This window comes from Agelaius tricolor, unplaced genomic scaffold, assembly GCF_023055355.1.
Source record: "Agelaius tricolor isolate 1412-34295 unplaced genomic scaffold, bAgeTri1.0.p SCAF_4, whole genome shotgun sequence".
NCBI lineage: Eukaryota > Metazoa > Chordata > Aves > Passeriformes > Icteridae > Agelaius > Agelaius tricolor.
This window is the reverse complement of record NW_027269264.1, coordinates 16,252,316-16,266,729: the sequence shown is the minus strand read 5'-3', so window position 1 is coordinate 16,266,729 and position 14,414 is coordinate 16,252,316. Positions and strand designations below refer to the sequence as shown.

Genomic DNA, 14,414 nt, shown 5'->3' with positions numbered 1-14,414 from the left:
TGTAAAATTAGGGGTTTTTATCTTTACCCATGTAGTTTTCAGAAAAGATTGTCAGAGAAATTACGAACTAGGAACGAAGAGCTAAGGCAAATGAGAGCAGGTATAGCAGACTATAAATGCAGAAAAATGGTTGCTGAAAATAAAAATACTGTGAAGGAAAAGGGGAAAGGGATAAACTTGTCTGCATGGCATTGCATGGCAAGAGCTGTGAAAGTCCAATATGAAGCAAATAAAATCCTCAAAGACAGAAAGGCAATCGTGTCTTTTTAGAGTAGATGTCAACTTTATAACAGAAGTGTCATTGAAATTTAGCTACCCTCTAGTTTAAGACACTGTGGACAATAGCTGATACATAGATAGGAGAAACAGCTCATTTAGCTGCAGTTAAACACAGACCTCCTCACTCAAATGCAATGCAACTGAAAGCAAAGTGGAGATTTACATTAGTAAATTTCACTGAGAGAAAACTGCATTATGAGAAATTAGCAAAAAGAACACATTAAAAGCACACATAACATCCTTAGCATGTCGAGACCAATTCTGTATAAACAATTTAAATATGTAATAACATTTATACAAATGAGGTAACAGTAGATATAAGAATATCTATATTTACAATCTCTAAGCCAAATGTTTTCCTCCACCCCTCTCCTTAAATAAAAAAAGACTTTCCTAAACATCATTAGAAATCTAGGGACATGCTGTAAGAGCAGCAGGACAGAACAATGAAAGCCATCCTTGAACAACATCTTAAAAAGTCAGTCAGAAATGAGATGATCTGTACCACTGGTTGTAAGTCATCATGTCACAGCTATTTTGAATTCCAGATGTATGAATCCTGGAGACTAAACATATATCCTAACGGACAACTTAATTAATAAAATCATTGCTGTAAATGGTAGATTTGGGCTTGAAAGGCTATTAAATTACAGCAGAGTGGAAAAAGTAGTTGTTTGCAGGTACTGCCAAGGCACACTACTTATCCAGCAGTGCCAACTCTCTAGTAACTCTGGAGGGCTTACTGCAGACTTGCCCACATCACATTTAAAAATCCAGTTACAACAAGCATTTGTCTAAGTGGTATCATTTGTGTGCGAATTTGAAGCTGTATGCTTCTCTGAAGCCTTGTTTTCAAGCCTGTATTTCTAAATAATAATTCCATTACTGATTTAACCAGTTACAAAAAAATCACTAATGTTGCATTAGTGATTAACAGGTCACATTAACAGGTGATTTCATTGTCATCCTGATATTATCTCTCAAATGATTTCTTATTTTACTTAGTCCATCCCAGCTTACACATCACATTTGCCTTCTATGAAGAGTTCACTATAAAACCTGTGTATGAAAACAAAGATGACAAAAACCAAATCAACAGGGTTGAAAAAATGGGATATGGGTGCCCTTAGAGAAGTGAAATGTATCTATTAGTACAGTGCTTCTACTGAAGAGAGACATTATTTTAGAGAACCTCAATGCCAAAGAAGTATATTTTAGTGGAACAGCTATAAAAGCATCATAATCATCAAAAGAATTGAGAAAATTAATACTGCTATTCCTAAGTATCAAATTCAGAGAGTAAAATCATTACTGTAGCTCCATAACACCTAAGTCGTTTTCCAATTATATAAAACAGGTTGGAATTTGATACAGAACTTGAAAACACAACACATGTACACTGTAAACTTTAAAGATGTATTCATACAATAAAGAAAAAGATTTTCTAAGCTACAGAGCTTGTGAATTTACAATACATGAACAGTTAGTCTGCAGACATTCAGTCCTGTCCACTAGAAGAAAAAAAACAGTGAACTTCAGCAGTTTAACTGTTTTATCCATTAGAAAGTAAAAATCTAAAGTTTGCATTGGGTTTCACTGTCTTCATTTGGAACTTTTTCATCATTTTGAATGTTATTAAAAACAAAAAGGAAAAAAATACCAATTATTTATTTTGCACCTAAGTAATTTTTTATCTCTGTAGACATACACCATATATATACACACAGGTTTAAAATCTTCTTTCTATTCCAGTAAAAGGCAAAGTCACATACATACAGGAAATTACGGACAGCCCACAGAGCATACTTTATTATTTCACTATGAAGCCTGTAATTGGTACAGCAATTAATTACACAGAACCATAATGAATGGAGTCAGTGAAACATCAGTGAATTCAGACCTGTGCATATTTGGCACCAAAATTAACATACAGGATGTAACATTAAAGATAAGTTGAAAAAAATTGAGAAGGCTCATTTTAGTTTCTCCCATTCTTATCAGAGGGATATAAATCTCAAAATCAGAGCTCCTTAGAGAACAAACTAGAGATGGAGTTTACACTTAAGGTATGTCTTTAGGAGAAAGACACTCTGTTTCTTTAGGAGAAAGATACTTCTGTTCACCAACTTAGCCCTACAAGAGGACTTGGGACAGTAGCCTACTTAAACTTACCTCAGAATGCCTTTTCCTCACCTCAAACATTGTTCTCAAGAGATCCTTAGAACACAGCAACACCAAGACATTTCAATACAAGGTATGCATTTATCTTGGGTGGCCTCCAGAAAACCTCCCAAGTCAGAAAAAAAAGGCAAATAATTCTCCCAGAAACTAGTAGGGGTCAGACACCCAGAAGACTGGTGTCCAGGTCCTGTTTATCTGTACTGGCATCAGGCTTTCCTATTTCTCCTCTTTCTAATGAAATTCCTTGGCTCAGAGACACACATGCTTGCTTTAGAAGATGAACACATAACACTGTATGAACACACTAGGGAGAAGACTGAAAGATACTCTGGGATAAGAAGCAGAAAATGCAGAAATTCAGCTACATAAAGGGTGAAACCTTGTATTTCAATTTAATTAGGCACATTGAATTTTGAGTATGGAGAAACTCAATATGTATGAAAAAGTTTGAGAGGCTAAACCTTTCTAAAGTGAAAGAAAAAGTATCCATGTACTAAAATTTCTTTCTCAAGATTATTTTACTACCATAAAAGCTTTTATTTTTTTTTTCTAATCAGTGGGAGGAAGGTGCATTTAGTAGCATGCTTTTCAGAGCAGGTACTCTGTTTTCACACCTGCCAATATAGACTTTGAAAACCTGACATAAGTAACTTCACTGATTCATCAGATAAAGCATGTAGGTTACTTGAATTTTTTCTTCATAATCTAATATGCAAAATCTGTCTGCTTTAAATCACCCAGATGACAATCAGTCTGTGTGGGACTACAGATCCTGTACGTAACAGAAACAGGTCAAGGGAATGATGGAATGAAAAAAAATCCCACCCAAAATTATAACAGTTCACTGTCTGAAGTCCTACTGACCCACAGGTTTTGTCTTTTAAAGACATTTAGAGAGAGATAGTCTAGTAGATGGTAAGTATCTTTCTCCTCAAAATGCAAAAAAGGACCTAGCAAGTCACTAGATATACAAATGACTACACTGCGTACACAGTGATGTTCAGCCCCCGCAGAAACAGCCTTGAAAAAGCAGCTTGTTTTCCTAAGGCAAAGACTGTCAAAGCCATCACTTCCCACACTTGCACTCTCAAAAGGAGGCCTGGCATTTTGAAGGAAAAATATCACAGTAATAAGAGTTATTACTATGACAGATTGTGTACAACAAGTGAATAGCATTGTAAAAACAAAACGCACCAAGTAATGTGAATGCACACACAGATGGCTGAGATCTCCGGATGACCTCCCAAGTTAAGAACAGTCTGAATGTTCACGTCACGCCAGGCTAACAACTCTGCTCTACTGGTGGCAAAGGCAGCTCTGGTGAACCTCCTGACTCATCTGAACTCTGATGCAGCAAGAGCATCTCAACTCCCCTCGGACCCTTCCTGGTTGTTGTGCTCTAAGGTTCACCTATGCAACGATATAGTTAAGAAGCCAACTCTCTCAGGCCATATGACAAAAGCCATCATGACTTGGTCTGCATTTTGAACACATATCAATGCCTACAATTCTCAATAGCAGTGGGTCAGTATTTTTAAACTAGTAAATTATTGCAAGTATTTAAATTTCATAGACTCATATAATGTGCTGAACTGAAAGGGAACACAAGGATCATCATCCCACTCCTGGCCCTGCACAGGACAGCCTCAAGAGTCATACCAATGTGCCCAAGAGCATTGTCCAAACACTTCTGGACTCTGTCAGGCTTGGTGCTGTGACCACTTCCTAAGGGAGCCTTTTCCAGGAACCAAGCACACAACCTTTTCCTAATATCCAACTTAAACCTCTCCTAGCACAGCACATTCCCTCAGGTCCTGCCACTGGTCATCACAGAGATCAATGCTGCTCCTCTACCCCTCACAAGGAAGTTGTAGACTGCAACGAGGTCTCTGCCTCTCCTCAGTCTCCTCCAGGCTCAGCAAACTGAGTGACCTCAGCCACCTTTTGAATGGCTTCCCCTCTACATCCTTCACAGTCGTCATTGTTCTCTCACTTTGAGGTTTGAGACAATCAATATAGTAATGGGGAATATAAATCATTCTTCATCCAAGTCTCCAATTTTTCCAAGTTTATTTAGACTACAGTAACAAAGAGACAAAAAAAGTCAGCTTTAACTTTTCTCTTGTCAACTTTTCCAAAAAATTCATAGGTATTTATAAGTTTATCTGTAATCAGCAATAAGGGCAATTAAGAATCAGTTTCAGAACAGAACACAGTTGTTCTTTATTAAAGAAAACAAATAAACTAGCACTGAATTAGTTCTGATGCTTCAGAACTAATTCTGTATCTGAGAAAACAATAGCAAGTACAGAAGAATCCAAATATGCTTACCCAAAATCAAGCAATTTAAACATTCACAATGCTTTGGCAGAAATCACCAGGACATGCGCTATCAGCAGCAAGTGTTCTTGGTAGATATCTCTAGCTGTAACACAATGACTTTTAAGTCTATCCATAAGTTCTCAGAGAGGGAACAAAGAAATTGTGGAGCTTCTTTGCTACTTTACAAGATCATAATTGCCAGTTTCTGAACAGAAAGAAGATTCCACAATTACCCATATTTTATTTCAGTAGAGTTCTTTCAGAAACACACATACAAACAGAAAAAAAAAAGATTAAAAATCAGACAATAGGGGCTTTTAATTCCATCATATTACTTTGTTTTTAATTAAGCAAAGAACATGCAGTCAAAGAACATGCATGTCAAAGAACAAGCAGTGCTAGTGCCACTGAGCATATGTAATATTAACAGATTCTGTTAATGCAGGTTCCAACTTTAGCCTTCCTCCCACATGCACACACGCACATTACCATGGTGATCTGCAAAATTTGCTGCCTGGGACTTCAGAACAGTACAGCATTTGACCTCAGCATCTTTGAATAGATGCAAACACAAATTAAGTTACATTTTAAAGACATTAAGTCACAAATAGTTTGATAAAATAGTCTGTACAGAAGAACACTGACAAAAATATTTGAATATGATCTCAACCAGTAGAAACAAAGCAACAAAGCTTTCAGATCACACTTTCTGTCCTTGAAAGAAAAAGAACAAATTTTAAGAATTTGAAAAAAGAGGTAGCATATAAACAGTATAAAAAGCATAATCTAGAATCATCACCTCTGTGAATATTTGAGTACTATCTGAACTGTGGAAGCATCACTTTCAGAACAACACATTTTCTTTAATGGAATTCTTAATTTGCATACTATTTCACTAAAATGCACACTTGTTTGGACTATCACAGGTCTGTGCCTGCTGTGATTTTCTCCCATGTGGGATCACTCTTAATGCAGTCTCCTTTTATCTATTACAATTTTCAACTGATCTAAATAATAAAAAAATAATCTTAAGAATTAAGGATCATCTTTCAATGAATACATCCTGACAACACAGAGGACAAAGGACTGGGAGCCAAGGTGACAATTGTGCCCCAATCAAATAATAAATACGTTAAAAAACAAATCCAGCACAACCTCCAATACCTGTATTTTTCTGTATATAAACTGATAATGCTCACACTTTGGTTTCTAAGCACCTCTGGATACAACTATCTGCAATTCCACTGAAGAAATTCGACTCCACCGTAACTGCTGCTGGATGGCCAGGATCACTCTCGCAAATGCATTCTTGCAGAGATGCAGTTAACTTGCTCCGCAGACCTTAAATTGTAGTGAATTTAGGATCTCACTGAAAGCTTCACCACTAATTTAGTCATAGCCAGGGTTTGACCTGCAATGCTTAGAGCTGAAAGGAGTCATCACTCCTGCTGACTTCCCGGGAAAAGCTGGTGCTAAGTGGAAGCGCCACTTTGCAATCATTCATGGAAAATAAAGGCACCAGTGCAGGGATTTAGAGATTCTTCTACAGAAAAAGCTTACAGGAAGCTTGGATACAGTAGACCCTAGAGGATGGTCCACATGTGAAAATGTCTGTACTGAAATATTACCCCTTTAAATTCACCTCCGTGAATTCACAGTCTCAAGATGAACTAAGATTTTTGAAGAGTACCACAAGGCTTTGCCATTTACAAGACAGCTTAGAAGAAAACCAGGTACAATTATAAGAAATAGCAGAGCTGAACACACCTAGATTTATCCTTTTAAAAAAGTCCCTATTTCAACACTGAAATAAAGACTTGATTACATAGCAAACCATGGCTGTACCAGTGACATGCTCCTACTGTGAGCACATCACCTAAACATTTGTGCAAGATGAATTTTTGATAGGACAAAACCAACCAACCAAAAAGAAATAAAATAACAGAATGCATCAAAGCTTAGTTTTCTATTACCTCTGCAAATTACTCCTCGCATATGCTTGAGGACAAAACCAAAAAAATCAGATCAGCAAGGAGTGCATGAAACACCAAAAATAACATTTTGGTGTAATTTGGTGAAGACTGCTCCCTGCTCCCTTTTTCCTCCCCTTAGATGTTACTTAAAATACGCATTTTAAGCCTTTTTCCAATCCACTGACTTTTTGAACATGTCTGTACCAAATAAAATGGGTAAACTCCTATTTCTGAAATGCTTATACCTAATTTTGGCTGGAAGAAACAGCTCCTACTGTATCTCAAAATCTGTTTATACAGTTCAAGTGAACAGGACTACTTAACTTGAAACTACATTCTCACATCAATTTAAGGCTTTTTTAAACTATATCAAGGCAGAACAAACCTTATAAAACTCAGCTTACTAGAAAAGGACTTCAGTGCAAATATACCAGGGCAAGATACCATTCACTTAAAGGGTTAAGAGAAGAAATAGGTAGTTGAGCTCAAGTGAAAAATTGTTCTCAGGAAGCTTTAAAGGAGTAGGTGGAATTCCTCTATCAAATGGTGTTTGATGCTAATAGCTGCATCACATGGGGCCAATTAAAAGAGGTGTTATCAGACAGCACGAGACTTACTGAATATGAGCTGTAAGATAAAAGCAACCAATAAATGCAACAAGACACTTTCTGCATATAATATTTCAGTACTAAGCAGCATGACTGTTTTGACAAGGAAGCCAGCTGCAAATTGAAAAAGTCCTATTTTTGCAAGAGATTTAAACAGTTGGTCTCCAAATTCGGTGAGTGAGTAAAAAAAAAAGATGATTAAAAGGCCCCATTCCAAAAATGAAGCATGGGAAAAGTATATAAAGCCCATACAATGATAAGCCAGAACCTTAAGACAGAAAAGGTACTAAATTTAAGACAGAATTCACAAACCTCTGTGAAGGCACATATTTATTTCTTCTATGAGGACAATTGGGATTTTAACTAGGGAGGCTTTGGTGACGACACACTTTCTATTCTGTGAAAAGAAATTTTTCTTAAGGAAACATTTTCGAACTCTTTGTAATAACTGATAAAGTTCAAGGCACATACAGTTAGAAAAAAACAGGTTGAGTTGTACAGCAATTTGTAAAAAAGTACAAGATTCCAAAATACCCAGCGAACCATGATGCAGTCTGTAATCAGTTACTGGGTTCATGCCCAGTTTTGCCCTTGTACTGTTCATACACTGATAAAACAAATAGCTCTCTCTTTTAGCCTAAATTGATAGAGATACTTACAATATTTTATTACTGCTTGCCTAAAGTGCAACTCAAGGCACTCTAGCTGTTTAGCTGTGAAAAGTTATTAGATGAGAGTGGTCATCTCCATGTGCAATACCCTTCCAGCATTACAAGCCCCTTACTGCTGAGAACAAACTTTTCTACAAAGATGAACTGCAATTTTTCTTCCAGCACCTCTTCCCCAACACAGAGGCACTAGCTTATACAATGCAAAAAACCCCTCATCACAGGCCAGCACACGTCTGTTACAATCTGTATATGGTGGGGAAAGGATTCAAACTCTGTCCAGTGAAGAACTGAGATACTGTTTCCTAATAAGTATGGTGTCAGATCAAGGGCTCGGGTAACTGCAATTCAATAGACTTTTGACATGACTAGATGTCAGCCTATAACACGATCCCTGATTTCAACATCACCAGAATAAGTAAACCTTCGAACACAACAGAGAACCATTTCAGTTGTTTGTTGAATATTGTTTAGCCATAACACAGAAGCAAGCTGTATAGCAGCTCCTAGCTCTTCAGGCAGTGCAGTTAGCAGCAGCTTGCCTCCTCCCCTGCACCATGCATGCACTAATGCGTGCACAGACAGAAGGTATCACAGAATCACAGAATATGCCGAGTTGGAAGGGATGCCCAAGGATAATCAAGTCCAACTCCTAGCCCTACACAAGACATCCCCAAGAGCCACACCAGCAGCTCTCCCTCTGATGTCTCACAACAAATACTGCAAATTTGACTGGACAGAAAACTAAATAAATTAGAAGAGGAAATTAATATAGTTCAGTTATGTTTCAGGAAGAAGCCTGCAAAACCTGCCAACAATTTCCTTTACACCTTATGTCTTCCTCCTTACACCCCCGTCCTAAGACATTCTGTGAAACTGACAAAGAATATGTAAGACTGCTTTGAAGGAGGTCTGCACTCCCTTAACTTTGCCTTCTATATGGACAAGGCAGCTCTTTTTCCCCTTGTTGTTGAGGTGAAGCAGTCAACAGAAACTACTGTTCCTCTTACGACTACCCTTGGTCTAGTAATTCCATCTTGCACATCCACTTCTAACCACACACAAAACATTCAATTTGAGAAAGACCAAAGGAGTCCTCAGGCAGAGTTACCCATCTATGTAACGGGCATTGAGCCAAAACCCTCTCGTAGGACGCTCACCAGCCTAATTTTCCTACATTCACTTTGCTACTAATAGGCAGCCTTCTCGCTGCTAAACTTCCTGTTCAATCTGCCCTTTATGTGAAGCCCCCACTTAAACATGTTCACTGCAGCTGTTTGATTGCTCTTTTACCCACATTCAATTGCCTCAGGTTACCTCTTCCTTGAATTCATCATCAATTCTTATTATTGCTAGTCATACAATAAAATGAGACGCTCATCATGCAAGACAGACTTGCTTCATCAAAATAACATGAAACCTTTGACTGTGAATGCTCAAAAGCCTCTCTTCAGAACAACCGATTTCCTTTAAAGAAAAATTAATCCAATCCACCCATCTCAAGATCAGCATCCTTCAGAGCAGTATTCCTCCTCCCCCTCTCTCCTTCATTTTCCTCCAAGGCTTGGCTACAGAAAAGAACAGCATGTGCCTGCTTTTCTAGTGCATCTACGTCTAATCTAGTCAAAAAATAAAATAATTTATTTGCGCAGTGATAAACACTTTGCTTCAGTACTTTTTAACACAAAAGTAATACAGCAGCTGTAATATAAAAAATAACTCCTTCATGTCAACCCTGCTAAGTATACTCTGAGCATTGATAAAATTGGACTGAGAGACAGGCATTCACGTTTCAGCAGTCAATTGTCTACAGTCCTTCAGAACACATTAGAAAGCAATTCTCCCACTTCTAAAGTATGAAAACAGTGACAAACACTTTCGCAACACCCTAAGTTCCTCTAAAACTCTTTTAGGCACTACACAATACAAGGCCAGTATTAAAACTAGGAGACACAAGATGGCTAATATTAAACAGTTATGGCAGCAACAAAGACATTTTAATGAACATGGCACAGGGAACAAGGGCCACACTAGCCTTCATCCACCTTCTCTATCTACATGCACGCAGAGGCGTAGGACGAGAAACACACACCCAGGGGTAAGGCGGTGACCAAAGATAAGTGCTTACATCTGTTTATGTAAGGCAACAGTCTGTAATGCTTGCTAGAATCATAGCTAGGAAATACACTTATTGCACTAATGAATTATATGATAAACTGCTATTCACTACCTGGACTCAGGCTGTCAAGTGTAATCAAGAGCTGCAACTGAGTTGCTGAAAACTGATTTGAATAGGCAAAATATACCACTCAAAAGTAAAAATTAGTCTAATTCGAATTCTATCCAAGCACTCACTGACACTGACCAGAACCCAGTGGGTTTCTAAAATGAAACATGATGGCATATTCAAAACAGACTGGCACAAGATTTTCCTGAGCACTATTGTATGCTAATTTAATTTGTCAAGCTAAGTTCACTGAAAATAAAGTAACAACAATTAAAAAAACCTCAACAGGGGCAGTATCTCAAGGGAGTACTTCAACACCAGGGTTCTTTTTTTCCATTATTGTCATTTAATTCCACATTATGCTTCATGCCTAAAAGGTAGGTCTATAAATCACATGAAGCAGAGCAAGTATCTCAGTGCTATTCCTAATAGTTTGAAAATATAATCCTGAACTTCAGGAAAACTGTCACCTCAAAGATATATCACAGAATGAAATATGTTCTCCTTGTCAGTGGTGTAAAGGAAAAAGTATTTTTCTAAAAGCGCACTGTAATTCCAGTGAGGAGAAACTCAAGAGGCAAAAAAAGAAGCCCCTTCACCTCCACCCCAGGGTCAAAAGGTCTGGCACAAGTATCTTCAGGGTTTGTGCAAGCTTGCTCAAGCTAATACGTGGACTCCTCTGCAGTGGACAATCAATTACAGCAACAACTGCTGATTAGCACTATTTCACCACCAAGAACTACTACTCCTAGAAAAGTAACTTCTTGTTGGGCAGAGAGATTAAATGAAACATTTAATCCTTTTCTTTTTTGCTGTAACAACTCTATAGCACATGATCTGATTTTTTGAAACCATTTTAGGGCTAATATTTTATCACTGCAAAGAAACCTCTGATATACAGGTTAAAAAAGGCACAGTAAAATATACAGAAAGAAAGTTGGAATACATACTCAATTTCTCATCTCCTTTTTCTGTTTCTAAATCAACTCAACTTTTTTTTTCACTTGATGGGATATTTAAAACATTTCTGTCTTTCCCTATTGTAATCAGCCACCATGTTCTCAAGACTTTCCACAGACCACCACACTGCACACCAAGCCACCACAGAACTTCCAAAACACTCACAGCGTCAGAATTACTAGCAAGCTTCAAAATAAATTTATTTTGTATGGTTATACGACAGCACAAGTAAATTGACAATTTTTTTTTTTCCAAAACAGAACAAAAGATAATTTAGCTGTAATATTTATGTACAAGCTACACAAAACAACAGTTTCAGAGTGCTTTGTTCCTCTGGTGCACAAATGCCATATAACATTATATGAACTGTGTGATGTAATTTTTAAGCTATAAAACTCTGGCCTAAATATGCAGAAAATTCACCGGTGTCTTGAACACTGAATAACTCATACTTGTTAGCAAAATCACTTTAGATGCCCAGACAGTTATATCCAGGTTCCAGCTTCTCACTCAAGCTAATGGGAGAACCCAAATTTAAAAAAGCAGTGATATAGGTACTGACATATAATGAATTTATGTATATACTAAATTATCTCATTGCTTGTTGATCTGCTACTTATTTTATTAGTGGTTGTAGTCATTTGCTTGATCACTTCCTGCAATTCCATCTACAACAGTCCTTTCAAAAAGCCCCATTACAGTTTACAGTAGAAATTTAATATTTGATTACATCTTTCAAAAATGCATGTATATTTTAACGCTGTAAAAAACAGCTCAGAAATATATCTATACCTTCAACAAGCTGCTATTAATCAGATCACCTAAGTAAAATACTTGACTAAATATCCCTTATGAGTGAGGAAAAAGCAGCATCTAATCTCAGTTATTTCAGTCAAATGAAGGGAAACACATTAGTATTACACTTACTGGTATTTCCTATACACTGATTTAAGTCTAAAAGGTGACTGTCAGCCCTGGAGGATTAAGTAAGATCCATCACCACAACCATACCTAAAGCAAGCATTTAAGGCATCGCTTTTTCCCAGATTTTCTTTACTTTTTTATTCTTAACCAGTTATTGCAGTCTAGAAGAGACATATATACGCAACAGGCATGGGAAAAGTCTGCCTAGGGTCTCACTTAAATTACTTCTCAAGTTTTTATCTCACAGACATGAAATAATCACTCCATTCATCAATCCAAGTTCAGAAACAAAACCGGAAAACTTACAGTTTAATGCATATCCAGCTTCAGAGTTAAATGTCACAGGGCTTCACGTTCTCCTGGAACGTTCTCCTATAGAAGGGTTACAATTCTGGTAAGCGCACAGGGTCACACACACGGAGTATCTACCTGAAAACCACACGCTCACCCCAGGAGACAAGCGCCACATTTCAAATAACAGCTGTTAAACGCCAATTTACCGCTCTAGACGCGCACGAAAATCACCGCTGTCGCACCCCAGCTCCCTCCTTCCCCAGCCGGAGGGCCTTGCACTCCTCCCGCGGCCCCGCGGGGCTCGGCACGCCGCCCGGGGCACGGAAGGGAGGCACGGAGGCGTCGCGGCATCCCCGCCGCGGCACCACGCCCTGCGCCGGGCGCAGCCCGACCCCAGGCCCCGGGGCCCGCCGCGGCACCTGCCCTCCCGCCGCACGCCCGGGAGACGGGGCGGGGGCGCACGGCATTAAAAAAGAACCAAAAAAAACCTCCCAGCCCAGCCGCCAAAAGCCTCACAACAAACCAAAAAATCCAAAAAACAAAACCCACAAATCCAGGAAACCCAAACCCCTCTGGCTTGTTTTTTTGTTTGTTTGTTTTAAATCGCCCACCACAAAATTTGTGGCTCGCTCCTCTTTGTCCGAGCGTCGAGCGCGATCGCGGCTGAGCATCACCCGCCGCGCCCGCGGCACTGCCCGCTCCCGAGGCGGCGCGGCCGGAGCCTCCCCCGCATCGCCCCGCCCAGCACCGGCCCCGCCGCCCCCGGGCACCTCGCTCGGCCCTCGCTCGCCGCTGCCCGGCCGTGGCGCCGAAGGTGCGGAAAACACCGGCGGTCCCCGGCGGCGGCGCAACACAACCCCCGCCATCGCTCCCAGCGGGCCCCCGGGAAAGGGAGTGGCCGCAGCCCAGCCCACCGGCAGGTACGGGGCAGGGCGGCGAGCGCGGGACCCCGCAGCCCTGCCCCGCCACTCACCGCTGCCCACGGCGGCGCCCGCTCCTTTGTGTGCCCACCGCGCCCCGGCACCTCCGTCTCCCGCTGCCGGGCGCCCCGCGCCCCCTCCCCGCCGCGCCGGGGGCGGAGGAGGACGCAGCCGAGATCCGCGGAGGAGGCCGCTACCGCCCGCCGGTCACATGCAGCGGGAAGGCGCGGCGCAGGCTCCCGGCGGCTCCCCAGGAGCCCGGCCGGCAGCGTCCGAGGCGAGCTCGGGGGTGAAGATGGCGACCTCGGCGGCGGGGGAGGGAATCCCCGGGCCGGCCCGCTCCGCTCCGCGCTGCCGGCTGGGCTGGGCGCGCCGGGGAGGGGAGGGGACAAAGAGCGGCTGCCGCTGCCCGTCAGCGCTATCGCTGTGCCGCCCGCTCCTCCTCCGCCGCCTCCGCGCCGTCCAACCTCCGTCCGCGCCGCAGCGCTCCCGGCCCGACCCGCTCCGCTCCCAGCGCCCGGGGCTCGCTGTCTGCTCTGCTCCGCTCCCAGCGCCCGGGGCTCGCTGCCCACCGCAGCGCAGGGACCCCGGCGCTGACCCTTCCCGAGCTAAAATGTGCTGGCATCGCCACGGCCTTAAGGAGTGGCGGAAAGCAGGTCACGAAAGCTGGTGTGCTTGTGATCGGAGAAGGAAATGAGAAGGGGATCTTCTGACCCCCAGCTGTTGACAGCAACAAGCCTACTCTGCGTGTCGGTAAAATTCCAGCGTCCCCCGTTCCCCCGGCAGTCATTTCAGTTGCTCACAGAGAGGTGGTGAGTCATCATGGGTGATCCGCACCTGTAGCTGGTTTACTGATTCAAAATAGGTATGGTGCCACTGCGGCTCACAAAGAGAGTTATCTCCGCTCCGTTCCAACAAATCATACCTTGTCTTTTAAAAAGTGAAAAATAAGGGGAAAATGCTGAAGGTGGCAAGCATGACTCAAATATGAAACACGATGAACTTGCAATATCAGATATTCCTTGCTAGGTGCAGAATTATGGCTGGAAGCTACACCT

At 41.2% G+C, this 14,414-nt stretch overlaps 1 protein-coding gene across 6 annotated transcripts in view; it reads right to left on the bottom strand.

Moving 5' to 3' along the window:
• Positions 1-13,550, bottom strand: part of CDC42SE2 (CDC42 small effector 2) — an 83,373-nt gene extending 69,823 nt beyond the window's left edge. For 2 of the 6 annotated variants that reach the window (XM_071424729.1, XM_071424732.1), the window contains exons 1-2: positions 13,207-13,331; positions 12,449-12,514 (exon numbers count right to left, since the gene is read on the bottom strand). The gene's annotated coding sequence lies outside the window, so the exon portion shown is untranslated. The other 4 variants (XM_071424728.1, XM_071424731.1, XM_071424727.1 and 1 more) reach the window with 3 other exon arrangements.
• Positions 13,551-14,414: the final 864 nt, after the last annotated feature.